The sequence below is a fragment of the Dermochelys coriacea genome, chromosome 1 (genome assembly GCF_009764565.3).
Source record: "Dermochelys coriacea isolate rDerCor1 chromosome 1, rDerCor1.pri.v4, whole genome shotgun sequence".
NCBI classification, from domain to species: domain Eukaryota; kingdom Metazoa; phylum Chordata; order Testudines; family Dermochelyidae; genus Dermochelys; species Dermochelys coriacea.
The window spans coordinates 93631150-93653194 of record NC_050068.2 but is presented as its reverse complement, the minus strand read 5'-3'; the positions used below and the strand labels follow the sequence as shown (position 1 = coordinate 93653194).

Here is a 22045-nt window from a genome sequence, read left to right as displayed (position 1 = left end):
TAATATCTCACCCTCAGAGATGTTCCAATAAGCTTCTTTCACAGACTAGACCCCTTCCTAGTTCGGGCCCAATCCTTTCCCCGATACAGTCCTTGTTAGTTCCAGCAGACATCCCAAGTGGTAAGCAGGGGCTCTCTCATGACTGGCAGCCCCCTTTGTCCTGCTCCACCCCCTTTTATAGCTTTGGCACAAGGCAGGAATCTTTTGTCTCTCTGGGTCCCCACCTCTCCTTCGAAATGGAAAAGTACCAAATTTAAGATGGATTTCATTATCAGGTGACATGGTCACATATCACTGTAAGACCCCTAATCTCCATTCTGCATTGGCTGGCCCACATGTACACAGGAAGGCTTTCAAGAAACTAAGGCCATTTACAACTGATCATTTCTGGATCACCTTTAATGGCCTCCACTTAATATGATTACATCAGTGATACAAGTTTATATCTTATTCTCCTAACTCCAGATAGAGAAATAATACATGCAAACAAATAAGATGAACACACTTAGTGGATTACAAGCTTTCTAATGACACCATACAAGGGGTATTTAGCATAAAGCATATTCCAGTTATGTCATATTCATAAACATATTTCCATGAAGCATATGGAGTGCAACATCACAGGTACAATCTATTTTGTGTGGCACCTATTCAAGTGGGCAAGGTTTTGTTTGAGGAAAGCACCATTTTTTCTGTTTTTCTCTGTCCTTAAACAATTCCTCCTGAGCAATAGTGCAACAGGTTATAAATAAGGAATGAAAACATAACATTTTTAAGCTTTTTATTGCTATAGGTTTCTATAATTATTTATAACAATCACTATTTGTCAACTTTTTATCTAACAGAACACAAAAATGATCCTGACATATTAATGATCCAGACATTGTGTTTTATTTCCTCTTTCTGTTGTTCTTTGAGAGGGCAATACATATATTTATATTATTATGTTGGCATTTATCAAATATTTACAAATTTTCAGCGAAATTATTTTGAAAATGTCTTCAAAGATTTTCAGGAAAAATACTTACTGTTTTCCGACCAACTTCCATATTGGTCACAATTTCTCAAAAAGTTTAAGATTTTATGAGAATTTTAACAAAAATTTTCAAAAATATTTTTTTTTATTTATTTTCAGCTCATTCTAATATTTTGTAATTTATCATTTTTTTTCAGTATTGTGACAAAGTTCCTGCTCTACCTGGGTGGGTCTTGCGCTTATTGGCGGATTTGCTCGCTTTGGAGCTTCACAGCAGCCCCTCAGCTTGGCTGTTTTTCTGAACCCACAGTCCAGGTCGACTCCTCCTGTGTCCAACCAGGAGTTGGGAGGATTTGGGGAGAACCCGGGCCCGCCCTCTGTTCCGGGTTCCAGCCCAGGGCCCTGTGGAATGCAGCTGTCTAGAGTGCTTTCTGGAAAGGCTATGCGACAGCTACAACTTCCTGGGCTACTTCCCCGTGGCCTCCTCCCAACACCTTCTTTATCCTCACCACTAGACCTTCCTCCTGGTGTCTGATAATGCTTGTACACCTCAGTCCTCAACAGTCCGCGTTCTCACTCTCAGCTCCTAGCGCCTCTTTCTCCCAAGCTCCTCACACACACCACAAACTGAAGTGAGCTCCTTTTTAAACCCAGGTGCCCTGATTAGCCTGCCTTAATTGATTCTAGCAGCTTCTTGATTAGAACACTTGCAGCCAATCAGCCTGTCTGTCGTAATTGTCTCCAGAAGATTCCTGATTGTTCTGGAATCTTTCCTGTTACCTTACCCAGGAAAAAGGGATCTACTTAGCCTGGGGCTAATATATCTGCCTTCTATTACTCTCCTATAGCCATCTGTCCCAACCCTGTCACATATCCCCCCTTTCTGTCAAAACTACGGGGTTGGGCAACTTGGGACATCAGGCAATATACTCATGACAAGCCATTTGCATTGCCATGGTGGCTTCCAACCCGGTGTTGTATGGTAAAATGGAAAGGTTGTAGGGACAGGAACCATCTCGTCACACTTGCGTTCTTCTCTTTATTTCACTGTCTCCACTGGAGGGGTGCATGGTCGGTCACAAGGGTAAACCATCATCCCAGAACATAATAACTTAGTGTTTCCATGGCCCATTTCACAGCTCGGCACTTTCTTTCAACCACAGAATATTTCTGCTCTCTCGGGAGGAGTTTCCTCCTGAGGTAGAGGATTGGGTGTTCTTCATCTCCATCCATCTACGATAGGACAGCTCCCAATCCTACTTCAGATGCATCTGTTTGTAAAATGAATTCTTTGTTGAAGTCTGGGGCTATAAACACAGGGTTACTGCACAGGGCTGTCTGTAGATCCATGAATGCTTTCTCTGCAGCATCTGTCCACTTCACCATGTCTGGATCCTGGGCTTCTATCAGGTCTGTCAGGGGACTCGCTCTGGTAGCAAAATGGGGAATAAATTGTTGGTAGTACTCCACCACACCCAGGAATGCCCGGACTTGCTTTTTCTGATTCGGCCGGGGCCAATTTTGGATAGCCTATAGTTTGTTTAGTTGGGGCTTGACCATACCCCTTTCTACAATGTAGCCAAGGTATTTAGCCTCGGCTAGCCCTATAGCACACTTGGCTGGGTTGGCTGTGAGGCCAGCCTGTCTTAGCATGTCCAGAACCGCTTCCACCTTTCCTAAGTGGGTTTCCCAGTCAGGGGTGTGAATAATCACATCATCCAGGTATGCCGCTGCATAACTGGAATGGGGCTGTAGGAGCTTGTCCATAAGACGCTGGAAGGTGGCAGGTGCCCCATGCAATCCAAAAGGAAGAACAGTATATTGAAACAGACCCTCTGGGGTAGAGAATGCCTTCTTTTCTTTTCCATCTTTGACAAGGGGAATCTGCCAGTATCCCTTTGTTAAATCAAGGGTGGTCAAAAATCGGCATTGCCCAGGCAGTCAATTAACTCATCGATATGAGGTATGGGGTATGCATCAAATTTGGATCTCTCATTCAGCTGGCAAAAGTCATTACAAAACCTAGTGGTGCCATTGGGTTTGGGCACCAACACAATCGAGCTTGACCACTGACTGTGGGACTCTTTGATGACTCCCAGCTCCAACATCCTTTTTACCTCTGCATTGATCTCCTCCCTTTTTGCCGCTGGGACCCAATAGGGCCTTAAAGTTACCTTTGCCCCAAGGTCTGTGATAATGTGGTGATATGCTTCAGTGGTCTGGCCTGATTTGGTTGAAAACACGTCCTGGTATTGGTTGATCATCTCAGTTACCTACTTCTTCTGGTTTGGTATCAGATCAGTGGATATCCTGATCTGCTCCTGCATATTCTTTCCCTGGATCGGTGTGTCTTGGGCCACTACACATGCCTCTCGTTGGTGCCAAGGCTTTAAGAGGTTAATGTGATAAATTTGTTCCTGTTTCCGGTGTCCTGGCTGCCGCACCTTGTAAGTTACTTCCCCTATGGGTTCAACCACATCATAGGGCCCCTGCCATTGGGCCAAAAGCTTGCTTTCTGTCGTGGGAACCAACACCATCACCCAATCCCCTGGTTGGAACTGTCGAACTTTTGCCTGGCGATTGTAATGGGTTCACTGGGCCTCCTGCGCCTTTTCCAAATGTTCCATGCAATAGGGGTGACTCGGGCTATCTGTTCTCAAATCTGCAACACATGGTCATTTATATTTCTCCCCTCATTGGGTTCCTCTTACCAGATTTCTTTTGTAATATCTAGTATACCATGGGGGTGGCATCTGTATAATAATTCAAAGGGGGAAAACCCAATTGAGGCCTGAGGTACCTCCCGGATTGCAAACATAAGGTAGGGGAGTAGGGTGTCCCAATCCTTCCCGTCTCGACTTACCACTTTACTTATCATTGCCTTGCAGGTTCGGTTAAACCTTTCTACCAGCCCATCAGGCTGCGGATGATAGACTGAAGTTCTCAGGGTATGTATATGGAGCAGCATACAGAGGTCCTTCATTAGCTTCAACATAAATGGGGTACCTTGGTCTGTTAATATCTCCTTTGGTAGCCCCACTCAGGCAAAGATTCCCACCAAGTCTTTAGCTATCGTTCTAGAGGCCATGTTCCGCAGAGGGACAGCTTCTGGGTAGCGAGTAGCATAATCCAGAATGACAAGTATATATTGGTGGCCCCGGGCTGTCTTCTCAAGAGGTCCCACTAGATCCATTGCTATTCGCTCGAAGGGGACCTCTATGATGGGAAGGGGTACTTAAGGTGCCATCAAGTGGGGACGAGGACTGTGCAGCTGACACTCCGGGCACGATGCACAATACCTCCACACTTCTTCATGTACTCCGGGCCAGAAGAATCGTCGCAGGACCCGTGCCAGGTCTTCTGTACCCCCAAAAAAGATGACTATGGGCCAGATTTAATACAGCATTCTGGTTTTTTTGAGGTACTAGGATCTGTACCTTCTGCCCCTGTACTGGTACAACTCAGTATAAGTGATTCTTCTTCATTATGAAGTAGGGTCCTGGTCCCTGGGATTTCTCTTCTACGGGGACCCCATCTATTTCATTCACCTCCTTCCTAATGTTGTCGTACCTTGGTCCTGTCCAAAATTTCCCCTCCCGGGGCTAATCTTCCCTAGATCTAGGGGACCAGTATCTGTTGCTTCTACCGGTTCAGATGTGTTAGGGTGTGGGTCAGACTCATTAGCTTCTCCCTCCTGGTGGCCTCCTTTTCAGCTACTAGGGTCCGCCTACCTATGAGAGCGACCCTCTGGCTTTGGGCCAATATTCGGGTTCCCAAGGCCTTAGCTGCCCTTCTTTCCCTGTTTGTCTTTCTACACTGTCTGGGAGTGGAGAACAAATCTGGGGATATTTCAGAGAAGGTTGGGGCTTGACAGTCTACTGTGAATGCCTCACTACTTTCATGGCTTCCCCCTTTCTCCAATTCCCCTACCTGGAGTAAGTCTCCAAACCCTGGGAAGTCCCTCCCTATGAGCACTGGGTATGGGACTTTAGGACCTACACCAGCTGCTACCTCAGTAGTGTTCCCCCGAATCTCGATTTTTACTGGAATAGTGGGGTAGTAATCAACTGTCCCATGGACACATGTTATCCCCGTATTCTTAGCCCACAGCAGCTGTCTACACTTCACAAGCTTCCCCGAGACAAGTGTGATAGCACTCCCCAAATCAACCAGTGCTGTGGTCTCTACTCCAATTAGCTTCACTGGTCTAGTGTACATATATTGAGTTAGTGAGACCCCCACAAGGTGGATTAGGGAGCATGGGTCTGCCCAGTTCCCCAGGTTACACTGCATAGGCTCCTCAGCATTGGGACACTGTTTAGCTATGTGTCCCCACTCTCCGCAGGCGTAACATCTGTATGGAGCCCTAGGCATTCCCCGGTCTCTTGGTTTGGGCAGTCTTACCTCACAATCTTCTTCCTCCTCAGTGCTCCGACTCTTTGTGGCTTCTGGTGGGCCTTCACCCGAGCTCTAGGGCTTGGTGCTGCTAGTTTAACTTGGTGATGCTTCTTCCTTAACTGGTTGGGTCAGCTCCCTCACCGTCCTTTGCCTTTCTACCAGCACGACAACCTTGTCGTAGGTGAAGAGTTCGTTCTGGCTTACCCAAGCGCGAAGGTCTGATGGTAGTCCTCTCATTTACCGGTCATTTACCAGTTCCTGCAACATAACCCATTCTTGAGCAGCCTGTTCCATCAGCAGGCGATTAGTCTCTTGCTGCAGCTGCACTGCCTCCTGTTGGGCGGCTGCCTGGACACGAGTAGCCTCCTACTGGGCAGCCATGGCTTGTATCAGTGCCCGCACTACATCCTACATTGTGGTGAAAAAAATAAAAATAGACCCTCTTCCTTTTTTTTTTCTTCCTTCCTTCCAAACACCCTCCTTCTTCTGCCATACTGTGGACACCAGATCCCACTTCCAACACCAGTTGTGACAAAGTTCTGCTCTACCTTGGTGCGTCTTGTGCTTATTGGCAGATTTGCTCACCTTGGAGCTTCACAGCAGCCCTCATCTTGGCCGTTTTTCTGAACCCACAGTCCAGCTTGACTCCTCCTGTGTCCAACCAAGAGTTGGGAGGATTTGGGGGGAACCCAGGCCTGCCGTCTACTCTGGGTTCCAGCCCAGGGCAGGAATGCAGAGGTCTAGAGTGCCTCCTGGAACAGCTGTGTGACAGCTACAACTCCCTGGGCTACTTCCCCATGGCGTCCTCCCAACACCTTTATCCTCACCACTGGACCTTCTTCCTGGTGTCTGATAGTGCTTGTACACCTCAGTCCTCCAACAGTCCGCATTCTCACTCTCAGCTCCTAGCACCTCTTGCTCCCAGCTCCTCACACACACACACACACACACACACCACAAACTGAAGTGAGCTCCTTTTTAAACCCAGGTTTCAGAGTAGCAGTCGTGTTAGTCTGTATTCGCAAAAAGAAAAAGGACTACTTGTGGCACCTTAGAGACTAACAAATTTATTTGAGCATAAGCTTTCGTGAGCTACAGCTCACTTGCTGTAGTTCACAAAAGCTTATGCTCAAATAAATTTGTTAGTCTCTAAGGTGCCACAAGTACTCCTTTTTTAAAAAACCCAGGTGCCCTGATTAGCCTGCCTTAATTGATTCTAGGAGCTTCTTGATTAGAACACCTGCAGCCAATCAGCCTGCCTGTCTTAATTGTCTTCAGAAGGTTCCTGATTGTTCTGGAACCTTCCCTGTTACTTTACCCAGGGAAAAGGGATCTACTTAGCCTGGGGCTAATATATCTGCCTTCTATTACTCTCCTATAGCCATCTAGCCTGACCCTGTCACAGTATGTTAATGTTTGTACTTGTAGCATTTTGGAAGTATTTTTACAGTCATTGAAAATCATGTGACCAGTGACATCAAATCACCTAAGGCTGTTTTGAACACCTAAGATATTAATAAATATCTCTGAAAATACACAAAGAGAATGTATATACAAATCCCATAGAATGTGAAATTACTTCCTAAATATAGACATTCCTAAACATGAGCTAGAAATCTTAAAATAGGAAGCAAACATTATTGTAGCCAATAACCCTATTTTTTATCATTTTCATTGTTTTTTCACACTTTTAGCAGAAAGCGGGGAAGAAAACTAATAGCATCAAAAAGAACCAAACCTTTTGTCTTAGCAATCAAACCCTCACCAAATGTTGAATAACTCAAACAAGACATGAGTACAGAGGTAAAGAACAAAATCTTACAATATGCAGATTACTGTCTTCTGTATCTGACCATACCAAAACATCTTGGGCTAGATTCACAAAGCAGATTTAGGGTCAACATTGAAACACCTAACTTTAATGCACTTCTGCCCAGTGGAATCCAAAGCCTCAAACTGGGTGCCGTGGCTCCCTATATAATTTCATTAAGAGAGTTATATGTGTAAAAAAGGGACTCACAAAAGCCAGCAAACAAATAGGAAATGCTGAGAATAGGGGTGTGGACAAAGCCTTGCTCCTCTAAAGTAGTGAGGTGCTTACTCCAGGCCACAGGAAGGTGCCTATCTCCAATTAAATTTCACAGCCATGAAGCCTCTCCTGGAATTAGGTGCTTAAATCAGGTCAGAATTTTCTTGCATTCAGATGGAGTAGGTATTTCCACTTCCCTTATATCCTATATACCAACAGTTAGAGCACTCACCTAACATGTAAGAAGACCTAGGTTCAAATCCCCACTTGCTCTGAGAGGGCAGGCACTTTAACTGAGGTCTTCTAAGTCTTCCAAGAAAAGGAGAGGGGAGGAAAAGCCAAAACATTTTAAAAAATGGTTTAAAAAAGCCCATGGACATTTCTTACTCATTTCCTTTGAAAACTTCTAAATGAACACATTCTTGGACTTTTCAATTTGTTTAGCATTTTTTGTGTTTTGTCTGCTCTTCATACAACATTGATGATAAATTGCACATAATACTATTCCCAGCTGAATGGGTACCTACAGCTATAAGGAGATGTCTCTATGCACTTTTGTACACGAAGTTTACTCTCTTATAACTGAAGGTCTTTGCGATCACCTCTTCAAACTCACATTCTTGGGATATACCATCAGCACCCAACTCTAGTAGTGAACAAATTTCTGATTTAAACAAATTCTTCTGAAAAGGGATGGAGAAGAGTAGTTGTGGGGAGGAATATTACTGAACTGAAATGTTCATTTGGACAGTCTCCAAGATCCATCGGTCTGGGGTGATAATATTTCAGGTATCTAGGAAATAGGAGAGACTGTTTCCAAATGAAGGTGAGACAGCGAGTAAGTTTAACACTGGTCTGGGGTTCTAAAGCATCCTGTGAAACTTGAGGCCAAGAAATCAAGGAAGAAAAAAGATAATGCATCAGATCTCCCATTAGCTCATGTGTTGTTGGGTTTTCATCTCTGAGGATGCTAAATAGGGGACTGCTTTTGGTATTGCTTCTTTTGGGAAGAAAAGAAAATAGAAACTGGGTGCAATTCTCTCTGGTAATGAAATGTTATTACCTCTCTCTCTTCTTAAAGGATTGAGAAATACCAGTAGTTAATCTTTGTTTCCCTAGAACCACATTTTTCTGTAGCTTAATAGCCCCCCAAGATCAAATGGGAAGTCTTCTACCCAAGTTCTTGTTTCTGGACTAATGTAGCAACAAGTGGCATTTCAGAGACCTCAAATGCTACAGCTCTAGACTATCAGAAGCATAAAACCTACCTTTGCTAACTGGGGCTTTGGCCAGCTTTGTCTGACTGGGTAAAGAGTGCTATTTTTCTCCCATACTTTAGATTGGTATATGGATATTACTGTGTGATAGTTCACTAATCTAATACCCAATGTGGGGATGAGTATATCTTTCTACCCAAAGAATCTAGCTTCTTACACTCTATCAGAAAGGACAGAGTGAACTTAAACCCCTTTAGCTCTTTGAACGGCAGACACCACTCTTAAGGAATTCAGAGATGGGTGGGTCTGGAAGAAAAATAAACACTCCAGGAGGCAGCAAGTATAACTTGCCTGCTTTTTTTAGAAATTGCCACTCCATATGCTTGGTTTAACTTTTTTTTTCTGACTATAATAAACCATCTTGAGTTGAAAAGGTAGTCTTACTCCTAAAGGGTGAAACCAGAATGTTGAAAACTGAAAGGATATTTAAAGGTGGCAGCTATTCTTTGTGCAAGTTTGTGAAATTGGAACATAACTTCTAGAATGAAGCGCCCCCACTATTATCCTGAGAAGTTTGAATATCCAGATCAATATCTATGTCCAGAAGTTCAACAAGTCCCCAGTCTCCTTCAGTTCATAGATTCATAGATACTAAGGTCAGAAGGGACCATTCTGATCATCTAGTCCGACCTCCTGCACAGCGCAGGCCACAGAATCTCACCCACCCACTCCTATGAAAAACCTCACCTATGTTTGTGCCAAGGTCTAAGTCCTTAAATCATGGTTTAAAGACTTCAAGGAGCAGAGAAGCCTCCCTCAAGTCACCCATGCCCCATGCTACAGAGGAAGGCGAAAAACCTCCAGGGCCTCTCCAATCTGCCCTGGAGGAAAATTCCTTCCCGACCCCAAATATGGCGATCAGCTAAACCCTGAGCATATGGGCAAGATTCACCAGCCAGATACTACAGAAAATTCTTTCCTGGGTAACTCAGATCCCATCCATCTAATATTTAAAGATCAATTACTTACCAAAATCCCATTATCCCATCATACCATCTCCTCCATAAACTTATCAAGTAGAATCTTAAAACCAGATAGATCTTTTGCCCCCACTGCTTCCCTTGGAAGGCTATTCCAAAACTTCACTCCTCTGATGGTTAAAAACCTTCGTCTGATTTCAAGTCTAAACTTCCTGGAGGCCAGTTTATACCCATTTGTTCTTGTGTCCACATTGGTGCTGAGTTGAAATAATTCCTCTCCCTCTCCTGTAATTTATCCCTCTGATATATTTATAGAGAGCAATCATATCTCCCCTCAACCTTCTTTTAGTTAGGCTAAACAAGCCAAGCTCCTTAAGTCTCCTTTCATAAGACAAGTTTTCCATTCCTCGGATCATCCTAGTAGCCCTTCTCTGTACCTGCTCCAGTTTGAATTCATCCTTTTTGAACATGGGAGACCAGAACTGCACACATTATTCTAGGTAAGGTCTCACCAGTGCCTTGTATAATGGTACTAAAACCTCCTTATCCCTACTGGAAATGCCTCTCCTGATGCATCCCAAAACTGCATTAGCTTTTTTCACAGCCATATCACATTGGCGGCTCATAGTCATCCTATGATCAACCCATACTCCAAGGTCCTTCTCCTCTTCTGTTACTTCTAATTGATGCGTCCCCAACTTATAACTAAAATTCTTGTTATTAATCCCTAAATGCATAACCTTACACTTCTCACTATTAAATTTCATCCTATTACTATTACTCCAGTTTACAAGGTCATCCAGATCCTCCTGTATAATATCCCGATCCTTCTCCGAATTGGCAATACCTCCCAGTTTTGTATCATCTGCAAACTTTATTAGCACACTCCCACTTTTTGTGCCAAGGTCAGTAATAAAAAGATTAAATAAGATTGTTCCCAAAACCGATCCCTGAGGAACTCCACTGGTAAGCTCCCTCCAGCCTGACAGTTCGCCTTTCAGTAGGACCCGTTGCAGTCTCCCCTTTAACCAATTCCTTATCCACCTTTTGATGTTCATATTGATCCCCATCTTCTCCAATTTAACTAATAATTCCCCATGTGGCACGGTATCAAATGCCTTACTGAAATCTAGGTAAATTAGATCCACTGCATTTCCTTTATCTAAAAAATCTGTTACTTTTTCAAAAAAGGAGATTAGGTGGGTTTGGCACGATCTACCTTTTGTAAAACCATGTTGTATTTTGTCCCATGTATCATTAGTTAGTCCTTAACTAATTTCTCCTTCAAAATTTTTTCCAGGGCCTTGCATACTTACAGATGTCAAACTAACTGGCCTGTAGTTACCCGGATCACTTTTTTTTCCTTTCTTAAAAATAGGAACTATATTAGCAATTCTCCAATCATTCGGTACTACTCCTGAATTTACAGATTCATTAAAAATTCTTGCTAATGGGCTTGCAATTTCAGGTGCCAATTCCTTTAATATTCTTGGATGAAGATTATCTGGGCCCTCCGATTTAGTCCCATTAAGCTGTTTGAGTTTCACTTCTGCCTCAGATATGGTAATATCTACCCCCATATCCTCATTCCCATTTGTCATGCTACCATTATCCCTAAGATCCTCTTTAGCCTTATTAAAGACTGAGGCAAAGTATTTGTTTAGATATTGGGGCATGCGTAGATTATCCTTAACCTCCACTCCATCCTCGGTGTTTAATGTCCCCACTTCTTCCTTCTTAGTTTTCTTCTTATTTATATGGCTATAGAACCTTTTACTATTGGTTTTAATTCCCTTTGCAAGGTCCAACTCTACTTGACTTTTAGCCTGTCTCACTTTATCCCTACATGTTCTGACCTCAATAAGGTAGCTTTCCTTGCTGATCCCTCCCATCTTCCACTCCCTGTATGCTTTCTGCTTCTTCTTAATCACCTCTCTAAGATGCTTGGTCCAGCTTGCTCATCCAGCTTGGTCTACAACTCCTTCCTATGAATGTTTCCCTTTCTTGGGATATAGGCTTCCGATAGCTTCTGCAGCTTTGATTTAAAGTAATCCCAGGCCTCCTCTACCTTTAGATCCATAAGTTCTTCAGTCCAATCCACTTCCCTAACTAATTTCCTTAATTTTTGAAAGTCAGCCCTTTTGAAATCAAAAACCCTAGTTGCAGATTTATTTTTGTTAATCCTTCCATTTAGTTTGAACTGAATTAGCTCATGATCACTTGAGCCAAGATTGTCCCCTACAACCATTTCTTCTATGAGGTCCTTGCTACTCACCAAAATTAAATCTAAAATGGCATCCCCTCTAGTCGGTTCAGCAACTATTTGATGAAGGAATCCATCAGCTATCGCATCTAGGAAAATCTGAGCCCTATTATTATTACTAGCACTGGTCCTCCAGTCTATATCTGGGAAGTTAAAGTCTCCCATGATTACGCAGTTTCCATTAGTATTTACTTTATTAAAGACATTAAAAAGGGCTCTATCCATATCCAAATTAGATCCCGGAGGTCTATAACACACCCCAAGCACTATCGTGGGAGAGGCTTTACTAGTTTTCTTCCCCAATGTAATTTTTGCCCAGACGGACTCGGTCTTATCCAGTTTGGGACAAGAAAAAGATACTGATTTGACCTCCAGGCAGGGCTGTATGGCCTAGTGGCCAGCTGGATTACGTGGGTCACCACGTTAGGGACAGGGGATGGTTGGTGGCCAGCATAGGTGGACCTGGGTCCTCCCTGCTTCAATGGGTCCCAGCCCAGGGCCCTGTCAGCAGTGAGGGTGCCTGGCACTGAGACAGCAGGCATCCGTCTACAACACACTGAATATTGTCGCGAGAAAGGTTAGTCCTCCCCTGGGTTGCTTCCTATCGTGATACCAATGGTGGTAGTCTGTGCATCTTTGAGGTCTCTGGGTTCCTCAGCTGATGCAACTCCCTTTAGCTCAGACCTCCCCGAGGCATCCACAGATATCTGGATGTCTGCTTGGGTCTTGGCACCTCTGGCTTCCTTGGTCCGGGATTACAACTGCTCCCAGGTGGGAGCCAGCAAGAAGCGTCCTTCCTCTCCTGCAATCAGCTCAGACTGAGCTACTCACTCATATATTGGTGCTACACCTTGAGCATTCCCAGTAGGGCTGTGGCTTCTTCTGCCCACAGTGAGGAGTTAACCCTTCTCCATCCAGTGACGGGTTGAGTTCCCATCACCCAGGGTTACAACAACAACAACAACAACAACATGATTATGTGAAATCCGAAAGGGGTGAGATGCATTTCCCCGGATAACAAGCAGGTGTCTTAGGGGGGCGGTTCACATCTCTATGTGGAGGTTTGTGTAGCAAGGCAAACAGGTTTAGCCTGATAAGGGGTTGTTTTCTCTCCTGCCTTTTCCATCTCCATTCCCAATGAAGGAGAAAGAGGAACAAATTTCACCACCTTAAACTTCTTTTTTGTTTTTTAACTTTAAGCACTGAGGATAAGCTATGTGGTGCTGCAGAGGGATCTCAATCAAAAGACAGATCCAATGGAGGGTATTCAGAGGGCTCAAAACAATGAAGCTGAGTCACTGTCGTAATCATGGATTCAGTCGGACCTGCAAAATTGTAAGCAGGGAATTGGTAGCCTCAGATTTGGGGCAGGGTGTGAACATGTACTATGACCTTGCCCCTCAATACCACCCTTTGCTGTCGCTCTGCCTTCTCAGGTTGAAGTCTTATGGGAAAACTTTTGCATTTCAGTGCACAGAACTGGAAGTAACAGATCCTTGAGCATTTTCTCTTGAGGGCTGGCTCTTTCAGCCGAGGCTGACACCTACAATGACAAGAATTTATGCTTTGTCAGATCCAATCAAGTCTGGGTCTAGTCAAGGAGGCACATATCTCTGCCAGGTCTCTGCTGAGCTTTTGAATCCCTGCCAGGGTCAGAGCTTAGGCTGATCTCCCAGCACTTATGGATTCCTATGCTTCAGAGCCAGAAGGTATAGCCACTAATCTTTCTGTAATAGGAAACGCTCTTGTGCATCTGAAGCAGGACAAATGGCAGGTCAAGGTGTAACTCTTTGTGGTTTCTTTGTCTTTGATTTTGACATCATAGCCAAGGACCCATGCATGAGAGCTCAGATCCTTTTTTACAAAAAAAACAAATTAATACCTAATTAAACTAAGAACCATGGGATACTGCGAATAATTGGGAACTTCTTTTCTCCCTGTCTCATAATAAAAGAGCAAGGGGATATTCATTAAATGAAAAGGTGACAAATTCAAAACCTATAAAAGCAAACATTTTTTTCACACAACAGGTCATTGGAATTTGCTGCCATGGAAAGTTACTGAAGCCAAGAACTTAAGACTGAAAAAGGGTCTGGACATGTATATGGATATCCTGTTGCAGAGAGAATACTGGACTGATTGAGGTTGGGTCTGATTCAGTATGGCAATTTCTATTCAGTAAGACATATCAGCATGTTATACTGGGATTTTGTGATGCATAAAAGATTCTTATACTTTGATGTTACAGTGGGAAAAGAACACATTTAGCTTAGATATTAACTAACACTTTTTGATGGTATGGTCAAGCACAGAGCAGAACAGCTTGGTTAATGAGAAAACTACAGCTAATCACTCTGTATTTAATATAAGGTTCCATAAGTTCCCAGACTAGCAAGAGGGCCTCCTTGATACAAGCAGGGTCTTGAACTTATTGACATGAGAAATCGCTTCCAACCTTATTACTATCATTTTAAGACAATTCATTATTTGAACCTTTAAAAGGTCCCTCTTGCCACAATTCAGCAGAGTTTTTGACATAAGTTGTAACAATTTTCTCTTTTTTTTTTTGTTTGGTATACAGTGGCAGCAAGTGGCTTCTTAGCTGAAAGGGTGAAAATACATATCCCATTATAAAAGTCTTGATATTTAACCTTTATTTCCTACCCCCTTTCTGTAACAGGTTGGATCATACTCTCACTCAGTTGTTTTCACATGAACAAAAAGCAGAAAGTATTTCAAAGTATTTTTAAATATTTATAAATTTATAAAATCTCATTGAGAGCCAGACCCAGTCATCCTTACCCATGATGAGGAGTAACTTACAACACTAAGCAGACCTGCTACTATACAATAGATATGTATTTGGGTGGGAAACATGGAAGAAGGAGATATGCTGAGGAGGGCAGTGGACTGGAAATCAAGGACTGGGTGGCTAAGAAAAATCTCTGAGGGTCACATCTAGGGACAATGGAGGGGAGGCAGTTGATTGGCAGCGCATGGAAGGAAAATGAAAGGATGAAGTGGGGGTATTGTACTGATATAATGGAAATGGGAACATGGGATTTGGAGAGACATTGAAGAGATGCAGGCAACCATGGATAGGAAGATGAAACTAGAGGTAGGGGTGTGTTGGAGAGGGCTAGGGAAAAGAGAGACTCTTGTGTAAGTTAAACTTTAAACACTTTCTAAATACAAAACAACTTCTTTTCTGAATTGCACAACCTGTGCCAATGTGCATATATGCACATTGATCAGGCATCCAGCTGCCACAGTGACACAAGATGTGGAGAGCTGACTTACAAGCACAACTGTTTTGCTCAATTGAAGTGCCAAATATCCATCATGCACCTACAGATGTACAAGCTTCTGACTGCTTCCCCAACCACTTGCAGCATAGCTCCCTCAGTTAAGGCCAAGATTTTGATAGTCAGAAAGTTACCATGGCGCATCTGGTATTGGGCTCTCTGTTATATTTTAGGGATTAAAAATTTCAGAGTGGGCTGAGGGCCTCCTTTATCAGTGTCTTGAGGAACCAACTTTTATTTGCCCTATGACCTTTTATGACACTTCTGGGGTAAAGAGACCATATTCTGAGCTGAAATGGCCTGGGGGCAGGGAACATAAGGTGCAGGGGTTGCTTCAGCCAGAGGTGACCTGCCAAAACAGCACTTCACCAACCCTCTTGAAGAGGAGGTATAGCTGGAATAATGTGCTTCAGCCATTTTTGGTGCAGAAGAACACATAGGAAGTCACAGAACCCAGAACACAAATTAAAGCAGGCTTGAGGCTCCAAGATCAGTGGCTCTCAACCTTTCCAGACTACTGTACCACTTTCAGGAGTCTGATTTGTCTTCCATTCCCCCAATTTCACCTCACTTAAAAACTACTTGCTTACAAAATCAGACATAAAAATACAAAATCAGAGCAAACTATTACTGAAAAATTGCTTACTTTCTCATTTTTACCATATAATTATAAAAGAAATCAATTGGAATATAAAGATTATACTCACATTTCAGTGTATAGTATATAGAGCAGTATCAACAAGCCATTGTCTGTATTGTTAGTTTGTACTGACTTTGTTGGTGCTGTTTATGTAGCCTGTTGTAAAATTAGGCAAATATCTAGATGAGTTGATGTACCCCCTGGAAGATCTATGAGTACCCTCAGAAGAACAGTGTACCCCTGATTGAGAACCACTGTCCTAGATGGCCTGAGGGGCTGAGTCTTTCCAAGAACATAAGATAAGAATGATCATATTGGGTCAGACATATTGATCATCTAACCTTGTATCCTGTCTTCTGCCAGTGCCAGAGACTTCAGAGGGAATGAACAGAACAGGGCTATTTTCAAGTGATCCCTGCCAACTAGACCCAGCTTTCGAAAGTCTGAGGTTTAAGAATACCCAGAGCATGTGGTTACATCCCTGACCATCTTGATTAATACCCATTGATGGACCTATCTTCCATGAACTTATGTGGATCTAATTTACCTAGATTTCAGCAAGGCATTTGATACCGTGCCACATGGGGAATTATTAGTTAAATTGGAGAAGATGGGGATCAATATGAATATCAAAAGGTGGATAAGAAATTGGTTAAAGGGGAGACTGCAACGGGTCCTACTGAAAGGCGAACTGTCAGGTAGGAGGGAGGTTACCAGTGGAGTTCCTCAGGGATCGGTTTTGGGACCAATCTTATTTAATCTTTTTATTACTGACCTTGGCATAAAAAGTGGGAGTGTGCTAATAAAGTTTGCAGATGATACAAACTGGGAGGTGTTGCCAATTCGGAGAAGGATCAGGATATTACACAGGAGGATCTGGATGACCTTGTAAACTGGAGTAATAGTAATAGGATGAAATTTAATAGTGAGAAGTGTAAGGTTATGCATTTAGGGATTAATAACAAGAATTTTAGTTATAAGTTGGGGACACATCAATTAGAAGTAATGGAAGAGGAGAAGGACCTTGGAGTATTGGTTGATCATAGGATGACTATGAGCTGCCAATGTGATATGGCTGTGAAAAAAGCTAATGCGGTTTTGGGATGCATCAGGAGAGGCATTTCCAGTAGGGATAAGGAGGTTTTAGTACTGTTATAAAAGGCACTGGTGAGACTTCACCTAGAATACTGTGTGCAGTTCTGGTCTCCCATGTTTAAAAAGGATGAATTCAAGCTGGAGCAGGTACACAGAAGGGCTACTAGGATGATCTGAGGAATGGAAAACTTGTCTTATGAAAGGAGACTTAAGGAGCTTGGCTTGTTTAGCCTAACTAAAAGAGGGTTGAGGGGAGATATGATTGCTCTCTATAAATATATCAGAGGGATAAATACAGGAGAGGGAGAGGAATTATTTCAATTCAGCACCAATGTGGACACAAGAACAAATGGGTATAAACTGCAGGTGTGGGTATACCATGGATTTATATAGTGGCATTATATTTTTTGTTTTATCTACCCCTTACCTAGTGGTTCCTAATATGGTTAGCTTTTCTGACTGCCGCTGCACATGGAGCAGATGTTTTCAGGGAAATATCCACAGTAGGCCCAATATCTTTTCTGAGTAGTAACAGTTAATTTAGACCCCATCATTTTGCATGTACAGTTGGGATTATGTTTTCCAATGTGCATTACTTTGCACTTAACGATGAATTTCATATACATTTTAAAGGAATAGGGCACCAATGAACTGCAGGTGACAATTAGGAATGGTAAGGAAGCAGTCTGAGAAAGGGAATTTCAAGTATTGTGGAGAATTTAAGGTCTTGAAATTTCATTTAAAAAAAACTGCATGGATTACAATAAACTTAAATGAGGTCTTACCATATGTTTAATAAAGCAGTTTCAGGCTTGGTTTGGTAATGTATTTTCAGACAAAGTTTAAAAAATAGATTTTTAAATTATTAACTGATCTCCTATAAAAAGAATATATAAACCTCTTTACTATCTATTCAACCTCATTACTATCCAAATCATGATTTGTTATATACATAATAAAAAACAAATTTTTGCTATTTGAAGGCAAAATTTTGTTTATTTTGATGTGCATATTTTACAAGGAATTTAGAATCTGAAAAGTTATCAGGTTGTTGATTTTTTTAACTGTGATTCATACATATAAACACACAATACCTTTAGCTCAAACTTTAGAAATATTTCCTATTCTTCCATGAAATATTTAGATTCTTGTATGTAGTTTCTCAATTGTAAAATTAAACTGCATCAAACAGGCTATCCCCACCCCCATCCCCTCCAGCCTACTCTGAACACTAATAGCTTCACAAAAAATCTTCTGCAGATCATGTACTTTCTCTATTGATCTGCCCCTTCTTCCAGTCTCTGTCCCAACCTCCACCCACTTGCTGCATAGCTCCCTCAGATGAGGCCAGGATTTTGATATACAGAAAGATACCAAAGTGAGTTTTATATAACAGTTTCTGCCATAACCCATTTCTAATACACATATTTTTTGGAAACTTTCACCTTCAATGCTAAACTTTCCACATTTGAGGCCATATTCTATGACCTGCTCTGCAGGAGGGAAAAGCAGTATGATCTACTCTGCAAGGGATTCCTCCAATATGGATGGTTTTATAGTAGCAGCCGTGTTAGTCTTAGTCTGTATTTGCAAAAAGAAAAGGAGTACTTGTGGCACCTTAGAGACTAACAAATTTATTGGAGCATAAGCTTTCGTGAGCTACAGCTCACTTCATCGGATGCATTTGGTGGAAAAAACAGAGGGGAGATTTAGATACACACACAGAGAACATGAAACAATGGGTTTATCATACACACTGTAAGGAGAGTGATCACTTAAGATAAGCCATCACCTGCAGCGGGGGGGGGGGGAAAGGAGGAAAACCTTGCATGGTGACAAGCAAGGTAGGCTAATTCCAGCAGTTAACAAGAATATCTGAGGAACAGTGGGGGGTGGGGTGGGGGGGAAAAATAACATGGGGAAATAGTTTTACTTTGTGTAATGACTCATCCATTCCCAGTCTCTATTCAAGCCTAAGTTAATTGTATCCAGTTTGCAAATTAATTCCAATTCAGCAGTCTCTCGTTGGAGTCTGTTTTTGAAGCATTTTTGTTGAAGGATAGCCACTCTTAGGTCTGTAATTGAGTGACCAGAGAGATTGAAGTGTTCTCCAACTGGTTTTTGAATGTTATAGTTCTTGACATCTGATTTGTGTCCATTCATTCTTTTACGTAGAGACTGTCCAGTTTGACCAATGTACATGGCAGAGGGGCATTGCTGGCACATGATGGCATATATCACATTGGTAGATGCGCAGGTGAACGAGCCTCTGATAGTGTGGCTGATGTGATTAGGCAGCTCTCCAACACCACTTTCTACAAGCCATTACCCTCTGATCCCACTGAGAGTTACCAAAAGAAACTACAGCATTTTCTCAAGAAACTCCCTGAAAAAGCACAAGAACAAATCCGCACAGACACATCCCTAGAAACCCAACCTGGGGTATTCTATCTGCTACCCAAGATCCATAAACCTGGAAATCCTGGATGCCCCATCATCTCAGGTATTGGCACCCTGACAGCAGGACTGTCTGGCTATGTAGACTCCCTCCTCAGGCCCTACATTACCAGCACTCCCAGCTATCTTCGAGACACCACTGACTTCCTGAGGAAACTACAGTCCATTGGTGATCTTCCTAAAAACACCATCCTAGCCACTATGGATGTAGAAGCCCTCTACACCAACATTCCACACAAAGATGGACTACAAGCCCTCAGGAACAGTATCCCCGATAATGTCATGGCTTACCTGGTGGCTGAACTTTGTGACTTTGTCCTCACCCATAACTATTTCACATTTGGGGACAATGTATACCTTCAAATCAGCGGCACTGCGATGGGTACCTGCATGGCCCCACAGTATGCCAACATTTTTATGGCTGACTTAGAACAACGCTTCCTCAGCTCTCGTCCGCTAATGCCCCTACTCTACTTGCGCTACATTGATGACATCTTCATCATCTGGACCCATGGAAAAGAAGCCCTTGAGGAATTCCACCAGGATTTCAACAATTTCCATCCCACTATCAACCTCAGCCTGGACCAGTCCACACAAGAGATCCACTTCCTGGACACTACGGCGCTAATAAGCCATGGTCACATAAACACCACCCTATATTGGAAACCTACTGACCGCTATTCCTACCTACATGCCTCTAGCTTTCATCCAGATCATACCACTCGATCCATTGTCTACAGCCAAGCTCTACGATATAACCGCATTTGCTCCAACCCCTCAGACAGAGACAAACACCTACAAGATCTCTATTATGCATTCCTACAACTACAATACCCACCTGCTGAAGTGAAGAAACAGACTGACAGAGCCAGAAGAGTACCCAGAAGTCACCTACTACAGGACAGGCCCAAGAAAGAAAAGAACAGAACGCCACTAGCCATCACCTTCAGCCCCCAACTAAAACCTCTCCAACGCATCATCAAGGATCTACAACCTATCCTGAAGGACGACCCATCACTCTCACAGATCTTGGGAGACAGGCCAGTCCTTGCTTACAGACAGCCCCCCAATCTGAAGCAAATACTCACCAGCAACCACACACCACACATCAGAACCACTAACCCAGGAACCTATCCTTGCAACAAAGCCCGTTGCCAACTCTGTCCACATATCTATTCAGGGGATACCATCATAGGGCCTAATCACATCAGCCACACTATCAGAGGCTCGTTCACCTGCGCATCTACCAATATGATATATGCCATCATGTGCCAGCAATGCCCCTCTGCCATGTACATTGGCCAAACTGGACAGTCTCTACGTAAAAGAATGACTGGACACAAATCAGACGTCAAGAATTATAACATTCAAAAACCAGTTGGAGAACACTTCAATCTCTCTGGTCACTCGATCACAGACCTAAGAGTGGCTATCCTTCAACAAAAAAGCTTCAAAAACAGACTCCAACGAGAGACTGCTGAATTGGAATTAATTTGCAAACTGGATACAATTAACTTCGGCTTGAATAGAGACTGGGAATGGATGAGTCATTACACAAAGTAAAACTATTTCCCCATGTTATTTCTCCCCCCCACCCCACCCCACCCCCCACTGTTCCTCAGATATTCTTGTTAACTGCTGGAATTAGCCTACCTTGCTTGTCACCATGAAAGGTTTTCCTCCTTCCCCCTCTTCCCCCGCTGCTGGTGATGGCTTATCTTAAGTGATCACTCTCCTTATAGTGTGTATGATAAACCCATTGTTTCATGTTCTCTGTGTGTGTATATAAATCTCCCCTCTGTTTTTTCCACCAAATGCACCCGATGAAGTGAGCTGTAGCTCACGAAAGCTTATGCTCTAATAAATTTGTTAGTCTCTAAGGTGCCACAAGTACTCCTTTTCTTTTTTCTCCAAAATGGAGGATTTGCCAGCAGGCTTAAAGCCAGTATACCTAGCAAATATTCCATCACCTCTGTAGTCATTCAGGTAGAGCTTGGGAAGTGGGTGTGGCCAGAACAGTCTACTCACATTACAATAGCTGGCAGATGGGCTCTTTGGGACTATGGCTAGCCATCCAGCATACTTTACAGCAGCTCCTGGGGCGTCTTGACTACGGCCATAACCAGCACAGAACAAGGACCAGTTTTTAGAAGGTGAACATGAATTGACACTTTTTTGGACAGGAATTCAGTCCATGCAGGGCTGCTATTTTCAAACAATGTTCTACTAACATAACTAGTATTCTTTTTTTTCCCCCCCTAGGATTTTGTGCTACGATGATGCATTGTTTGGTTTTGAGCAGCACTGTTATTTACAGTGGACACCACAAAAATGGAATTTACCCATCCACAGTAGTTAAATTTACACAGTGCTCGCATTATTTTTCATTCTAAGTATAGGGAATGCCACAACAGCACAGATGCAGTAGCCGTTCAAATTTTAATGGTACCCATTGCAACTCCAATTTCTGCTCCTTTTTAAAATGTTTTTTATTTATATTTTGTTTAAATGTGGTGAATTTGACTATATTGCCCATGAAACTGACAGATGTATATGACTGATGTGTTAGTCTTAATAGGAGCAGGAAGCTTTTCTTCATAGCTCTGCAAATGTTCTTAATCCTGACCCTTCTAATTAATTGCTGGATCTTTACTTTGCAGGGACTGTCAACAATGTGATAGTTTC

General features: G+C 42.8%; 1 protein-coding gene across 1 annotated transcript in view; it reads right to left on the bottom strand.

The window, feature by feature from the left end:
• GPC5 (glypican 5) overlaps positions 1–22045 on the bottom strand; it is a 580092-nt gene that overhangs the window by 167855 nt on the left and 390192 nt on the right.